Genomic DNA, 9,856 nt, shown 5'->3' with positions numbered 1-9,856 from the left:
TCCATTCAAGGTTCAATCATCTACATGTATCAAGAACCTAATCTGATAAAATCATCACATTTTGATGCGATCTACCGACTTTCCTTTATTAATCTATATTTTGTTACATAATATATGTGATTTTGGTATTTACATAACGTTATTCAACGACCATGGTATTAGATGATCATTCTTTTCATAATGCTTAGAAATCGCTTTCATCTTGATTAGTAGAAGTTAATTAACTGCTTAAATTAATACCTTAATCATTTCGTTTCGAATTATACTATTGTGAATTTGATATAATGAAAAAGCAAAGGAACAATTATAGTCTTTTATGTTAAATTACGAGAAAGACAAGTCCTGGGACAAAATATATGCTATAGTATTAGATTTGGCAATTTCTTGCATGACCAGTTAACCCGACACAAAATGACATGAAAAATAATAGGTTCTGGGGCAACCCGTCGGGTTGTTATTTGGTCATTTGTTAAGAACCAGTTAATGAATTGAGTTGTTAAGTCTCACATTAAAAACCCGTTAAGATAACGGGTATGACATGTAGACGACACAAATATTACCGGTTTGTTAGGTCTAGACATTAGGCATGACAATTTCTAGCATGATTCATTAACCCGATACAAATGACGTGATTCGTTAAAGAGTCGGGGATATTGAGCAACTTGTTAAGAATCCATTAAGATAACGGGTTTGACACGATACGATCCATTAAGATAACAAGTATAACACAAAAACGACAACAAACACAATCCGCTTGCCAAGTCAATTAGTATTCATTAGTAGATAGCCTTTTTTAATTAATTACTAAAAGCTAACAGATAAATGCTGCTAGGGTTTATGATGGATGGCGTGTAATAAAGAAAAGCTTTGTGCATAGGATGTTATGCTCGATTATGTTGTTTAACAGAAAATCTAAAGGTGGCCCTTCCCCTGAACTTAAGATGTTTGTTAACTTTCACTAAGCAGCCAAGCATGCACCATATCCTTCTTATTTTAGGGTACTATACTAGACCACTAGTTTTATTCTTCTCTCTTTTGCTATATAATTATTAAGTTCTCTTAGAAAGACATGAGTTCACTCCAAGTTAGCTTGAGCAGTATGCTCTGTGGATGCAAATTTCTACCATCTCTTCTTTTGACGAAAGTACACCTTTAAAATAATAACACCTAAAACTAAGACCAAAAGCCTCATGCGCCCACGATTAATTTGGGGGGGGGGGGGTTTGGCCGAAGAATCTCCGATGCTAAAGTTAGAATTATGACAATAATGTGTTTAGGAGTTTGTGGGTAGCAAAATGGCCCAACATTTTAGTGGGATAAGTGGGGGTAGTTATCGGAGAGTGGCCGACCCTATTGGTGGGGAATGTTCGGCCATATATGGTGTAATTGGGTGAATAATTGCAAGATATTATGTGAAATAATATTTTGCAATTAACATAGCAATTATTTCTAAATTAAATAGGAAGTTTTGGGAGTTACCTTTTGAATAAAATCAATGAGGGATTGATGGAGAGTGATGAAAGGGATTTGAATAAATACCATATTGATCACCTTTGATTCTTCCTTGATTGAGCCATTATTATCCGTTACATGTGCGTGAGAATTTCGGTGTGCCTCGAGAGTAATCTCGTTTTTCTTGTCCAAAAATCCACGTGTCACCTCCACGATTTTTGGCTCTACAAATGCTCCCACATCTGTTAGGCTGTTTGCAGGAAAGGGCAGTAGGTGTAGAGATCTCCAACTTTTATGCAGATTTCCACTTTGTCTTGGAATTAGATTCTTCTAAGAAAGGGAAATAAATTACCACCAAAGCCTATTTAAGCCTACCTTAAGTAGGGGATTAAATCAACTTCAGAGGGCAATTATTTCTCCCTACAAGAAAGAGAGAAAGCTAGAGGATATTTCTTCCCCTCCCCTAGCATTCTTCTTCTCTTGCCCATGCAAAGAACCGTTTTCTGTTGATTTCTTTGCCTTCTCCGCGCTGCACCAAGGTAAGAAAAACTTAATTTTCTTTGTCTTCTTCTTAGGTGGTGCTACCACGAGGCAGCTGTCGAGGTGGTGTGACACGTTGGTTGGTAGGGGCTAGAAGTCGGCTTGGCATGGGTCGAAGAAGTGGCGTGTCAATTCATGAGCAATTTTCTCATTCTGTCGAAGAGTAGACCCAGATGGATTTCGAAGAATTAGTTTACCCTCTCTCACTAAAAGTAAACCCGGATAGAAGTTAAGGAATTGGTTTATCCTCTCGCACTGGAGAGCTTACCCAGATGGGTGTTTGGGAATTAGTTTACCTTCTCACACTGGAGAAAAATTAGTTTACCCTCTTGCACTGGAAAACTTACCCAGATGGGTATCAGAAGATTGGTTTACCCTCTCATATTTGAGAGCAATTAGTTTACCCTCCCATACTGGCAAACATACTTAGATGGGTGTCTGGGAATTGGTTTACCCTCTCGCACTGGAGAGTATAGATGTCGTTGTTGTGAACACATCTAAAGAAAGCTGGAGTGTTGGACAACTAAAATGATCCTTAGCCTGTGAGGTCTTTTTCGACGATTTACTTGAGACTTCGAACTACTTATGGAACCCATGTAAGGGTGTAAGTGGGAAATGCAGTGAGCTGCTCCCCGACCTTCTCTAAGTATTGCTCCATCCTTAGATGCTTCATCGTGTGCTCTTTTGAGGCTTGGTTGGGAGCTGTGAAGCGAAAATCAACCCAGCGGGGATCTACGTGGCAAGATTGACACGACTGGGGGAGTCGTGGTGACAGATCGAGGGTGGCCAAGAGCTGCGGAGCAAGTTTCGACACTGCTAGGAGCAATGGTGCAAGATAAGCACGATTGTGAAAGTCAAGCCATGGCTAGCTTGGGCCTGGTTGTGCAAAGCAGAAGGAATTGGACCATTAGGTCTGCGATGCTCGGTTACTGGTGATGCACTGCTCCAGTATTGTATCATCTGGAATGATGAAAACAAGACGGCCTTGGTTTTTGGTGGTTGGGTTGGTGCGTCATTCTGGTACTTGTCTGCCCCTAGTGAGCCATTAGGCTGGGTTGCTGTATTTGTCGAAACATAAGTAATCTTTGTATTCGCCAATGTATGTGGGATAGTTCATTTTGCTTGATCATGTCAATAAAAGGTGACCTGCTTATGTTGGTCATGTTTTGCTGAACATTCAGTAAGGAACCTCTTAACTTTTTCCCGAACATGCTTCTGCTGGAGCAGTGGAGCTTCTGGCTGCCCTTGGTCATGACTTTTTGGTCTAAGCTACTCTTCCTTATGCTTGATAAGTCTATGCTACAATTGGGGTGCATGTTGTACATTCCTGGCAAGTGAACGGGTTACTTGTACGTTGCCGGTTGGAACTTAAGCCGGATTGAGTGACTGTTTCTTTTTGTTCATTGCGTTACCTACTCCGATGTGAGGTTAATGATGCTCTTTGCAGGCCTAGCCGTGAATGAACACTTCTTTTGGAAGGTTGTCCATGTTGATTATCAGAGTGTGGCCCCAATCGTGAATGAATTCTCATTTGTGGGCCTAATAGGGAGTGCATACTTGCTTGAGTGTACACTATCAGAATGCTTGGTTCATGGTTGGTTGAATGGCTGCTTGCCGGGACGCTGTTGGAGAGGACCATTGTTTGCCCATGTCCTTCTTTGGGACACCTTATCTGAGGCACGCTACATCTCCGTACGCTGCAAGAGTTGATTCACCAAGGTCATCTATTATGCTAGGGCGCTTGTTAACTCTATGACTTGTCGAGACAAGTGTTGTTCGTCATTTGGGATGGAAGAGCTTGGACAGTATGCATCCCCTTGAGTAGTGGAAGTGCAATGGACTCTGGGCGTGAGATTTGAGTTGGAATATGTCAAATCTGCAAAAAAATTGGGTGAAAGTACCCCTGGTTCAATCGTTGATTTGAAAATCTGAAGCCGAGACGGCTAAATCGGTATGGGTAGCTAGGTAGGTTAGACCGCATGTGCGGGTTGGATAGTAGGCATGGGCCAGATCGAGATGCCCTTCCTCTTCTCGGCGCAGCTTAGGCTTGCGCAGCGTCATGGGTTTGCGAGTCTTAGTCTGGCTGCATTACAGCAGCTGCTCAATAGGATGCAGCTGTTGTTGCTTCGTGGGTCAGCTGCCATGAAGCTATCCCATTCTTTACTGCCATGACAATTGTCGTGGTAGCCATAATGGTGGTGCTTAATGGTGGCAAAGTTACTCATCTTTTCCCAATGAGTATCGTGGATTGTCGTGGTGGGGCTACATCACGTTTTCCATCATTTGATCCGGATCTTGAACGTAGGAAGTTCTGTTCGTTGTGGTTTCTAAATTTCTCGCCATTGTATTTTTCTCCTATGTCCATTCAAAGAATTAAAAAAATTCTAGGAAGAAGAACATATGAAAAATTTGCAAACGAACGAGAAATGAGAAACTTTGAATGCGAGAGTGTGAATCAAACTCTCAATGAAAGCACCAATTTGTGGATGCAAATTTCCGCCATCTCCTCCCTTGACGAAAATGCACCTGCAAAATAATAACACCTAGGATTAAGGCCAAAAGCCTCACGCGCCCATGATGAATGGGGAGCTTTGGTTGAAGAATCTTCGATGCCAAAGTTAGAATTTTGAAAAGAATGTGTTTAGGAGTTTGTGGGTAGCAAAATGGCCAAACATTTTAATTGGATAAGTGGAGTATTTATAGGAGAGTGGCCGGCCCTATTGGTGGAGAATGGCCGGCCATATATGGTGTAATTGCAAGATATTATGTGAAATAATATCTTGCAATTAACGTGACAATTAATTCTAAATTAAATAGGAAGTTTTGGGAGTTACCTTTTGAATAAAATTAATAAGGGATTGATGGGGAGTGATGAGAGGGATTTGAATAAATACCATATTGATCACCTTTGACTATTCCTTGATTGAGTCGTTATTTTCCGTTGCTTGCGTATGAGAATTCTAGTGTGCCTTGAGAGTAATATTGTCTCTCTTGTCAAAAAATTCGTGTGTCACCTCCAAGATTTTTAAGCTTATTTTTTACACCACATGCTCTACCTCTTTTGTACACAAATTTGAATCTCATTCTCGTAGTACAGATGAATTAATGTAATTATTCTATATATTTTGTCAAAAAATCCTAAAAGAAATCCCATGTTAATTTTTAGCATTCAAATTAATCACTAAAAGACTTGAAAGACTTCAAGTTTATTAATTAATATTTAAAAAAAGAAGAAGTTTAACTGCACAGTACTTGTCATAATCTATGGAGACTAGGAACTATGCAATACATTCTAGTATGATACTCATACAATCATATAGCGTTACAGTTTATCTTCATTCATGTAATATAATCTATGTATTGTTATAACACGTTAATTAATATTATTTTTTTAAAATATATAATGGTCACCATGCATGACAACACATGAATTAATAACATAGTCATTGTTACAGTTGCACACGGTATTTATATATACAAAGCTGCAAAATATAAACGCATGCATGAAAAATGTAATCAAGAGAGAAGCATGTGGATGGCTCACGTATCCTTCATGACCTCTGTCTTCTGTGTGAACAAGGGTTGACGGCGAAACCTTTCATTATTCCTGAGGAATTCATAACAAGAATGACAATCATGGTGGCAGATTCATTTGATCGATTTAATCACAGAATTCAACTTCTGAATATATCAAAAGTTCTCTTAATTAATAATAAGAGCGAATTATATATATATATATATATATATATATTCTACAACTTCTGAATATATCAAAAGTTCTCTTAATTAATACTAAGAGCGAATTATATATATATATATATATATATATTCTATGTGTGCTTAAGCCACAATAATTTTGCGCACACAAATGTGAAAAAAATGTATTAGAATACCCAATAATTAGACTTGATAATTTCTTACACGACATGTAAATAACATGAAAATCACAGGTTTCGGGTCAACACAATAACTAATCGGATCGTTATCGGGTCACACAATAAGAACATGTTAATAACGGGTCCTTAACAGGTTTACACGAAGGTAATTTGTTTCAACATATTAAGAAAAAAGTTATTTTGATGATTTTAATTTTTTAAAGTACTAAAATAACTTACTATAAATACAATAGTCATAGTGTATATGTATAGAGTGCATAATAAATATGTATCATTGTATTATTATTTTATATAAATTTAAAAAATTTAAGTTTTATTTATTTTTGTAGTACACTATAGGCAAAAAGTGAGATTAAAAAAATTATAAAACAATTAAAATAAAAGTATCAAGTAATTTAAAAATACCAAATACATTAAAAAATTATAATAATTAATTTACAAGTGCGATAAATGTGAAAAAAATTGCAAAGGCTCGTGATCACATCCTTTACGCTATGAGTATGGGTACATTGCTGTTTGAATTTTAAAACCATACAAACCCTCATGAATAGTATTTTAAGGGAGTTCAAAATAAATAAAATTCATAATCATTAATGTACAAGTATAAAAATGTGAAAGCATATATAAACGTCCTATGAGGCTCTTGTTTTGGGACTCCTTTCATAATTCATAATCATTAATGAAGTGGGACTCCTTTCATTTTGCATATCTTTGAAAATTTGGTATTTTATAGTAATGTACTAATGTTTTTTCCTATGAGGCTCTTGTTTTGGAGTATATAATACTTGAAAGAAAATGTTTTTTTTTTTTTTTAATGTTTTGGAGTAATATTTATGTGACAATGTGGTATGATATACTAATTTAGTATTATGTTTTCTATTTTTTTTTTGTCAAATTATGCTTTTCATTTTCATTATTTATTGATTTAAAAAATATTTTTTTAACGGATAACGGATCGGGTCATATTACCTAATAATATTAGCAGGTCGATTTCGAGTCGGGTCATATTACCCGTTTACTTTAACAGGTGTTACACGACACGACTCATTAAGATATAAGGTATGACACGAACACGAAAAACACGACACGAATACCAGGTTTACCAATAACAGCGCGTGCCTGGTAAAACAATCCTAATGAAACTCGAGAAATAATTGGTTATTTGAAAAGATTTAGTACAATAAGAAGGGATCAGTGAATGCAAGGCTTCTAATTTTCTATATCGAACAAACTCTCTCAATATATACGTCTTCTCATGTACATGGCTTCTCACATTTCCGATATAGTTCAATAATTTGGAAAATGGAAAATGAAAATTCTGTGGCACAAACAAGTGGAACTAACTAGCTAGTGGGGGATCATAATTAGCCAACACCTTAATGCCAATATGTATGAACATTAAGTCGAAGGGATACTTGATTTCATTACAGTAGTAGTATAGTACTGCGCGCATTAAGTCGAAAGTTGATCAATTGCAGAGGTCTGTTTCATGGCCGGTCTAACATGATAAGTCGGCGCCTTTAAAATTGACAAATAACTTGTTCTGTGCTGATTTTAAAGTAACTAAAAAAAGTACATGTATAGCAAGTGGTAAATTACCCTAGTTATTTATGTTTAATCCACTGTGTTTTGGGTTTAAATTCTCCTCTTTCATTTAATGGATTGCCCCTGGAAACTAAAAGTACTACACGTATAGCAAGTGGTGGAAAACAAGCTTTAAACGAACTAATAAAATGCTTCTCGAGCTTGCAACATATTGTGGAATTGTTGAAGAGAAGGGATATGGTACACTGATTAACCGTACAACAAGAATAACAGGCTGATGGCTGATCATCATCGTCATGTCTGTAATTTGTAAATGGCAAGAGTGGTTGGTGGGGTTGCTTTTGCAAGCAAGAAATAGTGCAAAGAAAGCAAGTTGGATGTTTGGGGCGGTTTGTGGGACTGGATGCCTGCGTCCCACACACACACATATATATATATACATATATATATTAGAGAAGAAAGAAAATGCTAAACAAGCTTGAAGAAAATGACTTAAACATGTTCTAGAAGGAAGAGAGAGAGAGAGAGAATAACTAAGGTTGATAATGACATGTCTCCTCACACACCCAAGTTGTCCCTTTTATATTTGCCCTAAATGTATCTCAAATATAGAAGGCTTGATGATTACCTGTGGGGTTTAATCCCTTTGTCTGTCATTGTCCCTGTACGCGCGATCCCTTTTACACTTAACAAACGACAAGTGCAATATATTCATTCATCTTTTTGCATACTTGCAAGCCAACTCAGTTAAATTCCTAGTCCGGCAATAACAGTAAAAGCTTAAATTTTAGGATTGTGTTTCATGTTAACCTTAGGGGTGTGTTTCGTGTTGGAAATGATTTCCACCAAGTATTTTTCGTAACTTCACGCACATCTATGTACATTCCCTATATTTAGATCAAGTAGACACAAAATTTCAACAACTTCACATCTCGATTAGTTGGCTACTGAGTTTTTATAGTTAGTGACTATCTCGAACGTGTGTCATAAAAAAGTAAAGTTCGAAAGCAGACCCCGTTCCATTTCAAGACTTCGTTGTTCTACTTCGATTATATTTGGATTAGACAGGTTGGAGTTTTATCTCCAGGTCATATGTCTCAGGTGTGTTGGATAAATAAAATTTAATCTCTCTTGGGATCTCGACCGACTAAGTTGAGTAAAGCTCCTTTTGTTAATTGTTCCAGTTATGTCGCATCCTCATCTGTATCTTTGGTCAAAAAGTTAAAACGGATGGGCCAGCTTGGTAAAAGGAAACTCGGACTTGCAACTTGCGGTGGGGTTTTCCGAGACTGCTGATTATTTTCTTGATGGTTTCTTCCATAGCCTGAGCCATTTGGAGCTTCATGTTGTCATCCTTCCCTGGAAACAACATTTGTAAAATTCCATCTAAGGTTCCAAAATAATTCTAAAATATAGATAAACTAGTACGTAGACAATAGCACAGAAATATATGTACATATAAACAAAAGAAAAATTAGATGAATGGTGATCTTTAGCACCTCAAACGTCTCTTTCAATATACTCTTTCTTTCAAGACTTACCTTGTTCTTTGCAACTTACCCTTTCTTTCAAGACTTGACGAAGTGTGAAAACACATAATTGTTAATGACTCAGTAATATGAAATCCATAACAATATCAAGCCATTATTGTAGTTACAATCAAGGTTTTGAAAGGTGTTGCACTAATCAGACAACGGGCAGGGACCTAACGCTTATGTGTCTAGGCCGGGCTCAAGTAAGGGCCTAGGTGGTTTTTTTTTTTTTTTTTTTTTTTAACGAAATCTATTATATTGTTGTACGCCTGTTAAACTGAAGAATTATAGAAGGGGAGAGAAGAAGGGCGGTGGAACTAGAGAGAAGAGAGAAATTGGTGGATTTTGAGGTATGTATTATCTCACCCTATTGTGTCTTTATTTATAGTAGTAAAGAAGGGAGAATCATTGTCTTTCAAGTAATACAACTAAAATACGAACCTATCTAAAAGATACTATAGAATCTCAATAGGGGTTACACAATCACATTCCTAACTAATTAGGATTGCAATACTCCCTTTTAAGTGTGTAAATAGTCAAACAAAATGTCGCATTAGCTCTTCAGTGATTAATACTCAATCTTAAGGCATCGAGAGAAGTCTTTCACCATGAGGCGTGACTTATATCGCACCCCCTTTACGAAAAAAATGAGCCACGATATCGCACCTCTGTTATAGGCCGGAAGACCTTATTGAGCCTAAAACTTAGTAGAAATCATGACATGGAAATCACGTGTAATGGAAACAATATCATTTTTTGATCCTTTGAAAACAACCAAGTCATAGTCTCCGAAAAAAAACAAAAAAACAACCAAGTCATTCTAGTATCATCAATAAATTAACAAACTATATTTTTCCATTAGAAGCAATTTTAGCAAGACCTCAAACATTT

The sequence above is a fragment of the Pyrus communis genome, chromosome 5 (genome assembly GCF_041283825.1).
Source record: "Pyrus communis isolate YQ-2024b chromosome 5, ASM4128382v1, whole genome shotgun sequence".
In the NCBI taxonomy this organism is placed as follows: Eukaryota; Viridiplantae; Streptophyta; class Magnoliopsida; order Rosales; family Rosaceae; genus Pyrus; species Pyrus communis.
The sequence above is the reverse complement of the archived record's forward strand: the minus strand, read 5'-3'. Positions refer to the sequence as shown.